Genomic DNA, 15,875 nt, shown 5'->3' with positions numbered 1-15,875 from the left:
TAGGTGGCAGCTGAGCTACAGGCCAAAATCTACAGGTAGGCACTTTGCAAAAAAGAGGTCTGTTTTCTGTGATGTGTCCACGTTGTGTTTTGGGGCATATCCTGTCGCGGACGCTAGGCCTACCCACACAAGTGAGGTATCATTTTTATCGGAAGACGTGGGGGAACCCTGGGTGGAAGGAAATTTGTGGCTCCTCTCAGATTCCAGACCTTTCTGCCACAGAAATGTGAGGAACATGTGTTTTTTTAGCCAAATTTTGAGGTTTGCAAAGGATCCTGGGTAACAGAACCTGGTCCGAGCCACACAAGTCACCCCATCTTGGATTCCCCTAGGTCTCTAGTTTTCAGAAATGCACAGGTTTGGTAGGTTTCCCTAGGTGGCGGCTGAGCTACAGGCCAAAATCTACCGGTAGGCACTTTGCAAAAAACACCTCTGTTTTCCTTCAAAAATTTGGCTGTGTCCACGTTGCGCTTTGGGGCGTTTCCTGTCGCGGGCGCTAGGCCTACCCACACAAGTGAGGTATCATTTTTATCGGGAGACGTGGGGGAACGCTGGGTGGAAGGAAATTTGTGGTTCCTCTCAGATTCCAGAACTTTCTGCCACAGAAATGTGAGGATCATGTTTTTTTAGCCAAATTTTGAGGTTTGCAAAGGATTCTGGGTAACCGAACCTGGTCCGAGCCACACAAGTCACCACATATTGGATTCCCCTAGGTCTCTAGTTTTCAGAAATGCACAGGTTTGGTGGGTGTCCCTAGGTGGCGGATGAGCTACAGGCCAAAATCTACAGGTAGGCACTTTGCAAAAAACACCTCTGTTTTCCTTCAAAAATTTGGCTGTGTCCACGTTGCGCTTTGGGGTGTTTTCTGTCGCGGGCGCTAGGCCTACCCACACAAGTGAGGTATAATTTTTATCGGGAGACGTGGGGGAACGCTGGGTGGAAGGAAATTTGTGGCTCCTCTCAGATTCCAGAACTTTCTGCCACAGAAATGTGAGGAACATGTGTTTTTTTAGCCAAATTTTGAGGTTTGCAAAGGATTCTGGGTAACAGAACCTGGTCCGAGCCACACAAGTCACCCCATCTTGGATTCCCCTAGGTCTCTAGTTTTCAGAAATGCACAGGTTTGGTAGGTTTCCCTAGGTGGCAGCTGAGCTACAGGCCAAAATCTACAGGTAGGCACTTTGCTAAAAACAGGTTTGTTTTCTGTGATGTGTCCACGTTGTGTTTTGGGGCATATTCTGTCGCGGGCGCTAGGGCTACCCACACAAGTGAGGTATCATTTTTATCGGAAGACGTTGGGGAACCCTGTGTGGAAGGAAATTTGTGGCTCTTCTCAGATTCCAGAACTTTCTGCCACAGAAATGTGAGGAACATGTGTTTTTTTAGTCAAATTTTGAGGTTTGCAAAGGATTCTGGGTAACAGAACCTGGTCCGAGCCACACAAGTCACCCCATCTTGGATTCCCCTAGGTCTCTAGTTTTCAGAAATGCACAGGTTTGGTAGGTTTCCCTAGGTGGCAGCTGAGCTACAGGCCAAAATCTACAGGTAGGCACTTTGCAAAAAAGAGGTCTGTTTTCTGTGATGTGTCCACGTTGTGTTTTGGGGCATATCCTGTCGCGGACGCTAGGCCTACCCACACAAGTGAGGTATCATTTTTATCGGGAGACGTGGGGGAACCCTGGGTGGAAGGAAATTTGTGGCTCCTCTCAGATTCCAGAACTTTCTGCCACAGAAATGTGAGGAACATGTGTTTTTTTAGTCAAAGTTTGAGGTTTGCAAAGGATTCTGGGTAACAGAACCTGGTCCGAGCCACACAAGTCACCCCATCTTGGATTCCCCTAGGTCTCTAGTTTTCAGAAATGCACAGGTTTGGTAGGTTTCCCTAGGTGGCAGCTGAGCTACAGGCCAAAATCTACAGGTAGGCACTTTGCTAAAAACAGGTTTGTTTTCTGTGATGTGTCCACGTTGTGTTTTGGGGCATATTCTGTCGCGGGCGCTAGGGCTACCCACACAAGTGAGGTATCATTTTTATCGGAAGACGTTGGGGAACCCTGTGTGGAAGGAAATTTGTGGCTCTTCTCAGATTCCAGAACTTTCTGCCACAGAAATGTGAGGAACATGTGTTTTTTTAGTCAAATTTTGAGGTTTGCAAAGGATTCTGGGTAACAGAACCTGGTCCGAGCCACACAAGTCACCCCATCTTGGATTCCCCTAGGTCTCTAGTTTTCAGAAATGCACAGGTTTGGTAGGTTTCCCTAGGTGGCAGCTGAGCTACAGGCCAAAATCTACAGGTAGGCACTTTGCAAAAAAGAGGTCTGTTTTCTGTGATGTGTCCACGTTGTGTTTTGGGGCATATCCTATCGCGGACGCTAGGCCTACCCACACAAGTGAGGTATCATTTTTATCGGGAGACGTGGGGGAACCCTGGGTGGAAGGAAATTTGTGGCTCCTCTCAGATTCCAGAACTTTCTGCCACAGAAATGTGAGGAACATGTGTTTTTTTAGTCAAAGTTTGAGGTTTGCAAAGGATTCTGGGTAACAGAACCTGGTCCGAGCCACACAAGTCACCCCATCTTGGATTCCCCTAGGTCTCTAGTTTTCAGAAATGCACAGGTTTGGTAGGTTTCCCTAGGTGACGGCTGAGCTACAGGCCAAAATCTACAGGTAGGCACTTTGCAAAAAACACCTCTGTTTTCCTTCAAAAATGTGGATGTGTCCACGTTGCGCTTTGGGGCGTTTCCTGTCGCGGGCGCTAGGCCTACCCACACAAGTGACGTATCATTTTTATCGGGAGACGTGGGGGAACGCTGGGTGGAAGGAAATTTGTGGCTCCTCTCAGATTCCAGAACTTTCTGCCACAGAAATGTGAGGAACATGGGTTTTTTTAGCCAAATTTTAAGGTTTGCAAAGGATTCTGGGTAACAGAACCTGGTCCGAGCCACACAAGTCACCACATATTGGATTCCCCTAGGTCTCTAGTTTTCAGAAATGCACAGGTTTGGTGGGTTTCCCTAGGTGGCGGATGAGCTACAGGCCAAAATCTACAGGTAGGCACTTTGCAAAAAACACCTCTGTTTTCCTTCAAAAATTTGGCTGTGTCCACGTTGCGCTTTGGGGCGTTTCCTGTCGCGGGCGCTAGGCCTACCCACACAAGTGAGGTATCATTTTTATCGGGAGACGTGGGGGAACGCTGGGTGGAAGGAAATTTGTGGCTCCTCTCAGATTCCAGACCTTTCTGCCACAGAAATGTGAGGAACATGTGTTTTTTTAGCCAAATTTTGAGGTTTGCAAAGGATTCTGGGTAACAGAACCTGGTCCGAGCCACACAAGTCACGCCATCTTGGATTCCCCTAGGTCTCTAGTTTTCAGAAATGCACAGGTTTGGTAGGTTTCCCTAGGTGGCGGCTGAGCTACAGGCCAAAATCTACAGGTAGGCACTTTGCAAAAAACACCTCTGTTTTCCTTCAAAAATGTGGCTGTGTCCACGTTGCGCTTTGGGGCGTTTCCTGTCGCGGGCGCTAGGCCTACCCACACAAGTGAGGTATCATTTTTATCGGGAGACGTGGGGGAACGCTGGGTGGAAGGAAATTTGTGGCTCCTCTCAGATTCCAGAACTTTCTGCCACAGAAATGTGAGGAACATGTGTTTTTTTAGCCAAATTTTGAGGTTTGCAAAGGATTCTGGGTAACAGAACCTGGTCCAAGCCACACAAGTCACCCCATCCTGGATTGCCCTATGTCTCTAGTTTTCAGAAATGCAAAGGTTTGGTAGGTTTCCCTAGGTGGCGGCTGAGCTACAGGCCAAAATCTACAGGTAGGCACTTTGCAAAAAACACATCTGTTTTCCTTCAAAAATTTGGCTGTGTCCACGTTGCGCTTTGGGGCGTTTCCTGTCGCGGGCGCTAGGCCTATCCACACAAGTGAGGTATCATTTTTATCAGGAGACGTGGGGGAACGCTGGGTGGAAGGAAATTTGTGGATCCTCTGAGATTCCAGAACTTTCTGCCACAGAAATGTGAGGAACATGTGTTTTTTTAGCCAAATTTTGAGGTTTGCAAAGGATTCTGGGTAACACAACCTGGTCCGAGCCACACAAGTCACCCCATCTTGGATTCCCCTAGGTCTCTAGTTTTAAGAAATGCACAGGTTTGGTAGGTTTCCCTAGGTGGCGGCTGAGCTACAGGCCAAAATCTACAGGTAGGCACTTTGCAAAAAACACCTCTGTTTTCCTTCACAAATTTGGCTGTGTCCACGTTGCGCTTTGGGGCGTTTCCTGTCGCGGGCGCTAGGCCTACCCACACAAGTGAGGTATCATTTTTATCGGGAGACGTGGGGGAACGCTGGGTGGAAGGAAATTTGTGGCTCCTCTCAGATTCCAGAACTTTCTGCCACAGAAATGTGAGGAACATGTGTTTTTTTAGCCAAATTTTGAGGTTTGCAAAGGATTCTGGGTAACAGAACCTGGTCCGAGCCACACAAGTCACACCATCTTGGATTCCCCTAGGTCTCTAGTTTTCAGAAATGCACAGGTTTGGTAGGTTTCCCTCAGTGGCGGCTGAGCTACAGGCCAAAACCTACAGGTAGGCACTTTGCAAAAAAGAGGTCTGTTTTCTGTGATATGTCCACGTTGTGTTTTGGGGCATATCCTGTCGCGGGCGCTAGGCCTACCCACACAAGTGAGGTCTCATTTTTATCGGGAGACATGGGGGAACCCTGGGTGGAAGGAAATGTGTTTCTCCTCTCAGATTCCAGAACTTTCTGCCACAGAAATGTGAGGAACATGTGTTTTTTTAGCCAAATTTTGAGGTTTGCAAAGGTTTCTGGGTAACAGAACCTGGTCCGAGCCACACAAGTCACCCCATCTTGGATTCCCCTAGGTCTCTAGTTTTCAGAAATGCACAGGTTTGGTAGGTTTCCCTAGGTGGCGGCTGAGCTACAGGCCAAAATCTACAGGTAGGCACTTTGTAAAAAACACCTCTGTTTTCCTTCAAAAATTTGGCTGTGTCCACGTTGCGCTTTGGGGTGTTTTCTGTCGCGGGCGCTAGGCCTACCCACACAAGTGAGGTATCATTTTTATCGGGAGACGTGGGGGAACGCTGGGTGGAAGGAAATTTGTGGCTCCTCTCAGATTCCAGAACTTTCTGCCACAGAAATGTGAGGAACATGTGTTTTTTTAGCCAAATTTTGAGGTTTGCAAAGGATTCTGGGTAACAGAACCTGGTCCGAGCCACACAAGTCACCCCATCTTGGATTCCCCTAGGTCTCTAGTTTTCAGAAATGCACAGGTTTGGTAGGTTTCCGTAGGTGGCGGCTGAGCTACAGGGCAAAATCTACAGGTAGGCACTTTGCTAAAAACAGGTCTGTTTTCTGTGATGTGTCCACGTTGTGTTTTGGGGCATATTCTGTCGCGGGCGCTAGGCCTACCCACACAAGTGAGGTATCATTTTTATCGGAAGACGTTGGGGAACCCTGTGTGGAAGGAAATTTGTGGCTCTTCTCAGATTCCAGAACTTTCTGCCACAGAAATGTGAGGAACATGTGTTTTTTTAGTCAAATTTTGAGGTTTGCAAAGGATTCTGGGTAACAGAACCTGGTCCGAGCCACACAAGTCACCCCATCTTGGATTCCCCATGGTCTCTAGTTTTCAGAAATGCACAGGTTTGGTAGGTTTCCCTAGGTGGCAGCTGAGCTACAGGCCAAAATCTACAGGTAGGCACTTTGCAAAAAAGAGGTCTGTTTTCTGTGATGTGTCCACGTTGTGTTTTGGGGCATATCCTGTCGCGGGCGCTAGGCCTACCCACACAAGTGAGGTATCATTTTTATCGGGAGACGTGGGGGAACGCTGGGTGGAAGGAAATTTGTGGCTCCTCTCAGATTCCAGAACTTTCTGCCACAGAAATGTGAGGAACATGGGTTTTTTTAGCCAAATTTTAAGGTTTGCAAAGGATTCTGGGTAACAGAACCTGGTCCGAGCCACACAAGTCACCCCATCTTGGATTCCCCTAGGTCTCTAGTTTTCAGAAATGCACAGGTTTGGTGGGTTTCCCTAGGTGGCGGATGAGCTACAGGCCAAAATCTACAGGTAGGCACTTTGCAAAAAACACCTCTGTTTTCCTTCAAAAATTTGGCTGTCTCCACGTTGCGCTTTGGGGCGTTCCTGTCGCGGGCGCTAGGCCTACCCACACAAGTGAGGTATCATTTTTATCGGGAGACGTGGGGGAACGCTGGGTGGAAGGAAATTTGTGGCTCCTCTCAGATTCCAGACCTTTCTGCCACAGAAATGTGAGGAACATGTGTTTTTTTAGCCAAATTTTGAGGTTTGCAAAGGATCCTGGGTAACAGAACCTGGTCCGAGCCACACAAGTCACCCCATCTTGGATTCCCCTAGGTCTCTAGTTTTCAGAAATGCACAGGTTTGGTAGGTTTCCCTAGGTGGCGGCTGAGGTACAGGCCAAAATCTACAGGTAGGCACTTTGCAAAAAACACCTCTGTTTTCCTTCAAAAATTTGGCTGTGTCCACGTTGCGCTTTGGGGCGTTTCCTGTCGCGGGCGCTAGGCCTACCCACACAAGTGAGGTATCATTTTTATCGGGAGACGTGGGGGAACGCTGGGTGGAAGGAAATTTGTGGCTCCTCTCAGATTCCAGAACTTTCTGCCACAGAAATGTGAGGAACATGTTTTTTTAGCCAAATTTTGAGGTTTGCAAAGGATTCTGGGTAACCGAACCTGGTCCGAGCCACACAAGTCACCCCATCTTAGATTCCCCTAGGTCTCTAGTTTTCAGAAAAGCACAGGTTTGGTAGGTTTCCCTAGGTGGCGGCTGAGCTACAGGCCAAAATCTACAGGTAGGCACTTTGCAAAAAACACCTCTGTTTTCCTTCAAAAATTTGGCTGTGTCCACGTTGCGCTTTGGGGTGTTTTCTGTCGCGGGCGCTAGGCCTACCCACACAAGTGAGGTATCATTTTTATCGGGAGACGTGGGGGAACGCTGGGTGGAAGGAAATTTGTGGCTCCTCTCAGATTCCAGAACTTTCTGCCACAGAAATGTGAGGAACATGTGTTTTTTTAGCCAAATTTGGAGGTTTGCAAAGGATTCTGGGTAACAGAACCTGGTCCGAGCCACACAAGTCACCCCATCTTGGATTCCCCTAGGTCTCTAGTTTTCAGAAATGCACAGGTTTGGTAGGTTTCCCTAGGTGGCAGCTGAGCTACAGGCCAAAATCTACAGGTAGGCACTTTGCTAAAAACAGGTCTGTTTTCTGTGATGTGTCCACGTTGTGTTTTGGGGCATATTCTGTCGCGGGCGCTAGGGCTACCCACACAAGTGAGGTATCATTTTTATCGGAAGACGTTGGGGAACCCTGTGTGGAAGGAAATTTGTGGCTCTTCTCAGATTCCAGAACGTTCTGCCACAGAAATGTGAGGAACATGTGTTTTTTTAGTCAAATTTTGAGGTTTGCAAAGGATTCTGGGTAACAGAACCTGGTCCGAGCCACACAAGTCACCCCATCTTGGATTCCCCTAGGTCTCTAGTTTTCAGAAATGCACAGGTTTGGTAGGTTTCCCTAGGTGACGGCTGAGCTACAGGCCAAAATCTACAGGTAGGCACTTTGCAAAAAACACCTCTGTTTTCCTTCAAAAATGTGGATGTGTCCACGTTGTGCTTTGGGGCGTTTCCTGTCGCGGGCGCTAGGCCTACCCACACAAGTGACGTATCATTTTTATCGGGAGACGTGGGGGAACGCTGGGTGGAAGGAAATTTGTGGCTCCTCTCAGATTCCAGAACTTTCTGCCACAGAAATGTGAGGAACATGGGTTTTTTTAGCCAAATTTTAAGGTTTGCAAAGGATTCTGGGTAACAGAACCTGGTCCGAGCCACACAAGTCACCACATATTGGATTCCCCTAGGTCTCTAGTTTTCAGAAATGCACAGGTTTGGTGGGTTTCCCTAGGTGGCGGATGAGCTACAGGCCAAAATCTACAGGTAGGCACTTTGCAAAAAACACCTCTGTTTTCCTTCAAAAATTTGGCTGTGTCCACGTTGCGCTTTGGGGCGTTCCTGTCGCGGGCGCTAGGCCTACCCACACAAGTGAGGTATCATTTTTATCGGGAGACGTGGGGGAACGCTGGGTGGAAGGAAATTTGTGGCTCCTCTCAGATTCCAGACCTTTCTGCCACAGAAATGTGAGGAACATGTGTTTTTTTAGCCAAATTTTGAGGTTTGCAAAGGATCCTGGGTAACAGAACCTGGTCCGAGCCACACAAGTCACCCCATCTTGGATTCCCCTAGGTCTCTAGTTTTCAGAAATGCACAGGTTTGGTAGGTTTCCCTAGGTGGCGGCTGAGCTACAGGCCAAAATCTACAGGTAGGCACTTTGCAAAAAACACCTCTGTTTTCCTTCAAAAATTTGGCTGTGTCCACGTTGCGCTTTGGGGCGTTTCCTGTCGCGGGCGCTAGGCCTACCCACACAAGTGAGGTATCATTTTTATCGGGAGACGTGGGGGAACGCTGGGTGGAAGGAAATTTGTGGCTCCTCTCAGATTCCAGAACTTTCTGCCACAGAAATGTGAGGAACATGTTTTTTTAGCCAAATTTTGAGGTTTGCAAAGGATTCTGGGTAACCGAACCTGGTCCGAGCCACACAAGTCACCCCATCTTAGATTCCCCTAGGTCTCTAGTTTTCAGAAAAGCACAGGTTTGGTAGGTTTCCCTAGGTGGCGGCTGAGCTACAGGCCAAAATCTACAGGTAGGCACTTTGCAAAAAACACCTCTGTTTTCCTTCAAAAATTTGGCTGTGTCCACGTTGCGCTTTGGGGTGTTTTCTGTCGCGGGCGCTAGGCCTACCCACACAAGTGAGGTATCATTTTTATCGGGAGACGTGGGGGAACGCTGGGTGGAAGGAAATTTGTGGCTCCTCTCAGATTCCAGAACTTTCTGCCACAGAAATGTGAGGAACATGTGTTTTTTTAGCCAAATTTTGAGGTTTGCAAAGGATTCTGGGTAACAGAACCTGGTCCGAGCCACACAAGTCACCCCATCTTGGATTCCCCTAGGTCTCTAGTTTTCAGAAATGCACAGGTTTGGTAGGTTTCCCTAGGTGGCAGCTGAGCTACAGGCCAAAATCTACAGGTAGGCACTTTGCTAAAAACAGGTCTGTTTTCTGTGATGTGTCCACGTTGTGTTTTGGGGCATATTCTGTCGCGGGCGCTAGGGCTACCCACACAAGTGAGGTATCATTTTTATCGGAAGACGTTGGGGAACCCTGTGTGGAAGGAAATTTGTGGCTCTTCTCAGATTCCAGAACGTTCTGCCACAGAAATGTGAAGAACATGTGTTTTTTTAGTCAAATTTTGAGGTTTGCAAAGGATTCTGGGTAACAGAACCTGGTCCGAGCCACACAAGTCACCCCATCTTGGATTCCCCTAGGTCTCTAGTTTTCAGAAATGCACAGGTTTGGTAGGTTTCCCTAGGTGACGGCTGAGCTACAGGCCAAAATCTACAGGTAGGCACTTTGCAAAAAACACCTCTGTTTTCCTTAAAAAATGTGGATGTGTCCACGTTGCGCTTTGGGGCGTTTCCTGTCGCGGGCGCTAGGCCTACCCACACAAGTGACGTATCATTTTTATCGGGAGACGTGGGGGAACGCTGGGTGGAAGGAAATTTGTGGCTCCTCTCAGATTCCAGAACTTTCTGCCACAGAAATGTGAGGAACATGGGTTTTTTTAGCCAAATTTTAAGGTTTGCAAAGGATTCTGGGTAACAGAACCTGGTCCGAGCCACACAAGTCACCCCATCTTGGATTCCCCTAGGTCTCTAGTTTTCAGAAATGCACAGGTTTGGTGGGTTTCCCTAGGTGGCTGATGAGCTACAGGCCAAAATCTACAGGTAGGCACTTTGCAAAAAACACCTCTGTTTTCCTTCAAAAATTTGGCTGTGTCCACGTTGCGCTTTGGGGCGTTTCCTGTCGCGGGCGCTAGGCCTACCCACACAAGTGAGGTATCATTTTTATCGAGAGACGTGGGGGAACGCTGGGTGGAAGGAAATTTGTGGCTCCTCTCAGATTCCAGACCTTTCTGCCACAGAAATGTGAGGAACATGTGTTTTTTTAGCCAAATTTTGAGGTTTGCAAAGGATTCTGGGTAACAGAACCTGGTCCGAGCCACACAAGTCACGCCATCTTGGATTCCCCTAGGTCTCTAGTTTTCAGAAATGCACAGGTTTGGTAGGTTTCCCTAGGTGGCGGCTGAGCTACAGGCCAAAATCTACAGGTAGGCACTTTGCAAAAAACACCTCTGTTTTCCTTCAAAAATTTGGCTGTGTCCACGTTGCACTTTGGGGCGTTTCCTGTCGCGGGCGCTAGGCCTACCCACAGAAGTGAGGTATCATTTTTATCGGGAGACGTGGGGGAACGCTGAGTGGAAGGAAATTTGCGGCTCCTCTCTGATTCCAGAACTTTCTGCCACAGAAATGTGAGGAACATATGTTTTTTTAGCAAATTTTGAGGTTTGCAAAGGATTCTGGGTAACAGAACCTGGTCCGAGCCACACAAGTCACCCCATCTTGGATTCCCCTAGGTCTCTAGTTTTCAGAAATGCACAGGTTTGGTAGGTTTCCCTAGGTGGCGGCTGAGCTACAGGGCAAAATCTACAGGTAGGCACTTTGCTAAAAACAGGTCTGTTTTCTGTGATGTGTCCACGTTGTGTTTTGGGGCATATTCTGTCGCGGGCGCTAGGCCTACCCACACAAGTGAGGTATCATTTTTATCGGGAGACGTTGGGGAACCCTGTGTGGAAGGAAATTTGTGGCTCTTCTCAGATTCAAGAACTTTCTGCCACAGAAATGTGAGGAACATGTGTTTTTTTAGTCAAATTTTGAGGTTTGCAAAGGATTCTGGGTAACAGAACCTGGTCCGAGCCACACAAGTCACCCCATCTTGGATTCCCCTAGGTCTCTAGTTTTCAGAAATGCACAGGTTTGGTAGGTTTCCCTAGGTGGCGGCTGAGCTACAGGCCAAAATCTACAGGTAGGCACTTTGCAAAAAAGAGGTCTGTTTTCTGTGATGTGTCCACGTTGTGTTTTGGGGCATATCCTGTCGCGGGCGCTAGGCCTACCCACACAAGTGAGGTATCATTTTTATCGGGAGACGTGGGGGAACCCTGGGTGGAAGGAAATTTGTGGCTTCTCTCAGATTCCAGAACTTTCTGCACAGAAATGTGAGGAACATGTGTTTTTTTAGTCAAATTTTGAGGTTTGCAAAAGATTCTGGGTAACAGAACCTGGTCTGAGCCACACAAGTCACCCCATCTTTGATTCCCCTAGGTCTCTAGTTTTCAGAAATGCACAGGTTTGGTAGGTTTCCCTAGGTGGCGGCTGAGCTACAGGCCAAAATCTACAGGTAGGCACTTTGCAAAAAACAACTCTGTTTTCCTTAAAAAATGTGGATGTGTCCACGTTGCGCTTTGGGGCGTCTCCTGTCGCGGGCGCTAGGCCTACCCACACAAGTGACGTATCATTTTTATCGGGAGACGTGGGGGAACGCTGGGTGGAAGGAAATTTGTGGCTCCTCTCAGATTCCAGAACTTTCTGCCACAGAAATGTGAGGAACATGGTTTTTTTTAGCCAAATTTTAAGGTTTGCAAAGGATTCTGGGTAACAGAACCTGGTCCGAGCCACACAAGTCACCCCATCTTGGATTCCCCTAGGTCTCTAGTTTTCAGAAATGCACAGGTTTGGTGGGTTTCCCTAGGTGGCGGATGAGCTACAGGCCAAAATCTACAGGTAGGCACTTTGCAAAAAACACCTCTGTTTTCCTTCAAAAATTTGGCTGTGTCCACGTTGCGCTTTGGGGCGTTCCTGTCGCGGGCGCTAGGCCTACCCACACAAGTGAGGTATCATTTTTATCGGGAGACGTGGGGGAACGCTGGGTGGAAGGAAATTTGTGGCTCCTCTCAGATTCCAGACCTTTCTGCCACAGAAATGTGAGGAACATGTGTTTTTTTAGCCAAATTTTGAGGTTTGCAAAGGATCCTGGGTAACAGAACCTGGTCCGAGCCACACAAGTCACCCCATCTTGGATTCCCCTAGGTCTCTAGTTTTCAGAAATGCACAGGTTTGGTAGGTTTCCCTAGGTGGCGGCTGAGCTACAGGCCAAAATCTACCGGTAGGCACTTGGCAAAAAACACCTGTTTTCCTTCAAAAATTTGGCTGTGTCCACGTTGCGCTTTGGGGCGTTTCCTGTCGCGGGCGCTAGGCCTACCCACACAAGTGAGGTATCATTTTTATCGGGAGACGTGGGGGAACGCTGGGTGGAAGGAAATTTGTGGCTCCTCTCAGATTCCAGAACTTTCTGCCACAGAAATGTGAGGAACATGTTTTTTTAGCCAAATTTTGAGGTTTGCAAAGGATTCTGGGTAACCGAACCTGGTCCGAGCCACACAAGTCACCCCATCTTAGATTCCCCTAGGTCTCTAGTTTTCAGAAAAGCACAGGTTTGGTAGGTTTCCCTAGGTGGCGGCTGAGCTACAGGCCAAAATCTACAGGTAGGCACTTTGCAAAAAACACCTCTGTTTTCCTTCAAAAATTTGGCTGTGTCCACGTTGCGCTTTGGGGTGTTTTCTGTCGCGGGCGCTAGGCCTACCCACACAAGTGAGGTATCATTTTTATCGGGAGACGTGGGGGAACGCTGGGTGGAAGGAAATTTGTGGCTCCTCTCAGATTCCAGAACTTTCTGCCACAGAAATGTGAGGAACATGTGTTTTTTTAGCCAAATTTTGAGGTTTGCAAAGGATTCTGGGTAACAGAACCTGGTCCGAGCCACACAAGTCACCCCATCTTGGATTCCCCTAGGTCTCTAGTTTTCAGAAATGCACAGGTTTGGTAGGTTTCCCTAGGTGGCAGCTGAGCTACAGGCCAAAATCTACAGGTAGGCACTTTGCTAAAAACAGGTCTGTTTTCTGTGATGTGTCCACGTTGTGTTTTGGGGCATATTCTGTCGCGGGCGCTAGGGCTACCCACACAAGTGAGGTATCATTTTTATCGGAAGACGTTGGGGAACCCTGTGTGGAAGGAAATTTGTGGCTCTTCTCAGATTCCAGAACTTTCTGCCACAGAAATGTGAGGAACATGTGTTTTTTTAGTCAAATTTTGAGGTTTGCAAAGGATTCTGGGTAACAGAACCTGGTCCGAGCCACACAAGTCACCCCATCTTGGATTCCCCTAGGTCTCTAGTTTTCAGAAATGCACAGGTTTGGTAGGTTTCCCTAGGTGGCAGCTGAGCTACAGGCCAAAATCTACAGGTAGGCACTTTGCAAAAAACACCTCTGTTTTCCTTCAAAAATGTGGATGTGTCCACGTTGCGCTTTGGGGCGTTTCCTGTCGCGGGCGCTAGGCCTACCCACACAAGTGACGTATCATTTTTATCGGGAGACGTGGGGGAACGCTGGGTGGAAGGAAATTTGTGGCTCCTCTCAGATTCCAGAACTTTCTGCCACAGAAATGTGAGGAACATGGGTTTTTTTAGCCAAATTTTAAGGTTTGCAAAGGATTCTGGGTAACAGAACCTGGTCCGAGCCACACAAGTCACCACATATTGGATTCCCCTAGGTCTCTAGTTTTCAGAAATGCACAGGTTTGGTGGGTTTCCCTAGGTGGCGGATGAGCTACAGGCCAAAATCTACAGGTAGGCACTTTGCAAAAAACACCTCTGTTTTCCTTCAAAAATTTGGCTGTGTCCACGTTGCGCTTTGGGGCGTTTCCTGTCGCGGGCGCTAGGCCTACCCACACAAGTGAGGTATCATTTTTATCGGGAGACGTGGGGGAACGCTGGGTGGAAGGAAATTTGTGGCTCCTCTCAGATTCCAGACCTTTCTGCCACAGAAATGTGAGGAATATGTGTTTTTTTAGCCAAATTTTGAGGTTTGCAAAGGATTCTGGGTAACAGAACCTGGTCCGAGCCACACAAGTCACGCCATCTTGGATTCCCCTAGGTCTCTAGTTTTCAGAAATGCACAGGTTTGGTAGGTTTCCCTAGGTGGCGGCTGAGCTACAGGCCAAAATCTACAGGTAGGCACTTTGCAAAAAACACCTCTGTTTTCCTTCAAAAATGTGGCTGTGTCCACGTTGCGCTTTGGGGCGTTTCCTGTCGCGGGCGCTAGGCCTACCCACACAAGTGAGGTATCATTTTTATCGGGAGACGTGGGGGAACGCTGGGTGGAAGGAAATTTGTGGCTCCTCTCAGATTCCAGACATTTCTGCCACAGAAATGTGAGGAACATGTGTTTTTTTAGCCAAATTTTGAGGTTTGCAAAGGATCCTGGGTAACAGAACCTGGTCCGAGCCACACAAGTCACCCCATCTTGGATTCCCCTAGGTCTCTAGTTTTCAGAAATGCACAGGTTTGGTAGGTTTCCCTAGGTGGCGGCTGAGCTACAGGCCAAAATCTACCGGTAGGCACTTTGCAAAAAACACCTCTGTTTTCCTTCAAAAATTTGGCTGTGTCCACGTTGCGCTTTGGGGCGTTTCCTGTCGCGGGCGCTAGGCCTACCCACACAAGTGAGGTATCATTTTTATCGGGAGACGTGGGGGAACGCTGGGTGGAAGGAAATTTGTGGCTCCTCTCAGATTCCAGAACTTTCTGCCACAGAAATGTGAGGAACATGTTTTTTTAGCCAAATTTTGAGGTTTGCAAAGGATTCTGGGTAACCGAACCTGGTCCGAGCCACACAAGTCACCCCATCTTAGATTCCCCTAGGTCTCTAGTTTTCAGAAAAGCACAGGTTTGGTAGGTTTCCCTAGGTGGCGGCTGAGCTACAGGCCAAAATCTACAGGTAGGCACTTTGCAAAAAACACCTCTGTTTTCCTTCAAAAATTTGGCTGTGTCCACGTTGCGCTTTGGGGTGTTTTCTGTCGCGGGCGCTAGGCCTACCCACACAAGTGAGGTATCATTTTTATCGGGAGACGTGGGGGAACGCTGGGTGGAAGGAAATTTGTGGCTCCTCTCAGATTCCAGAACTTTCTGCCACAGAAATGTGAGGAACATGTGTTATTTTAGCCAAATTTTGAGGTTTGCAAAGGATTCTGGGTAACAGAACCTGGTCCGAGCCACACAAGTCACCCCATCTTGGATTCCCCTAGGTCTCTAGTTTTCAGAAATGCACAGGTTTGGTAGGTTTCCCTAGGTGGCAGCTGAGCTACAGGCCAAAATCTACAGGTAGGCACTTTGCTAAAAACAGGTCTGTTTTCTGTGATGTGTCCACGTTGTGTTTTGGGGCATATTCTGTCGCGGGCGCTAGGGCTACCCACACAAGTGAGGTATCATTTTTATCGGAAGACGTTGGGGAACCCTGTGTGGAAGGAAATTTGTGGCTCTTCTCAGATTCCAGAACTTTCTGCCACAGAAATGTGAGGAACATGTGTTTTTTTAGTCAAATTTTGAGGTTTGCAAAGGATTCTGGGTAACAGAACCTGGTCCGAGCCACACAAGTCACCCCATCTTGGATTCCCCTAGGTCTCTAGTTTTCAGAAATGCACAGGTTTGGTAGGTTTCCCTAGGTGGCAGCTGAGCTACAGGCCAAAATCTACAGGTAGGCACTTTGCAAAAAAGAGGTCTGTTTTCTGTGATGTGTCCACGTTGTGTTTTGGGGCATATCCTGTCGCGGACGCTAGGCCTACCCACACAAGTGAGGTATCATTTTTATCGGGAGACGTGGGGGAACCCTGGGTGGAAGGAAATTTGTGGCTCCTCTCAGATTCCAGAACTTTCTGCCACAGAAATGTGAGGAACATGTGTTTTTTTAGTCAAAGTTTGAGGTTTGCAAAGGATTCTGGGTAACAGAACCTGGTCCGAGCCACACAAGTCACCCCATCTTGGATTCCCC

Source organism: Pleurodeles waltl, chromosome 8 (assembly GCF_031143425.1).
Source record: "Pleurodeles waltl isolate 20211129_DDA chromosome 8, aPleWal1.hap1.20221129, whole genome shotgun sequence".
NCBI lineage: Eukaryota > Metazoa > Chordata > Amphibia > Caudata > Salamandridae > Pleurodeles > Pleurodeles waltl.
Note: the sequence above shows the minus strand (reverse complement) of the source record.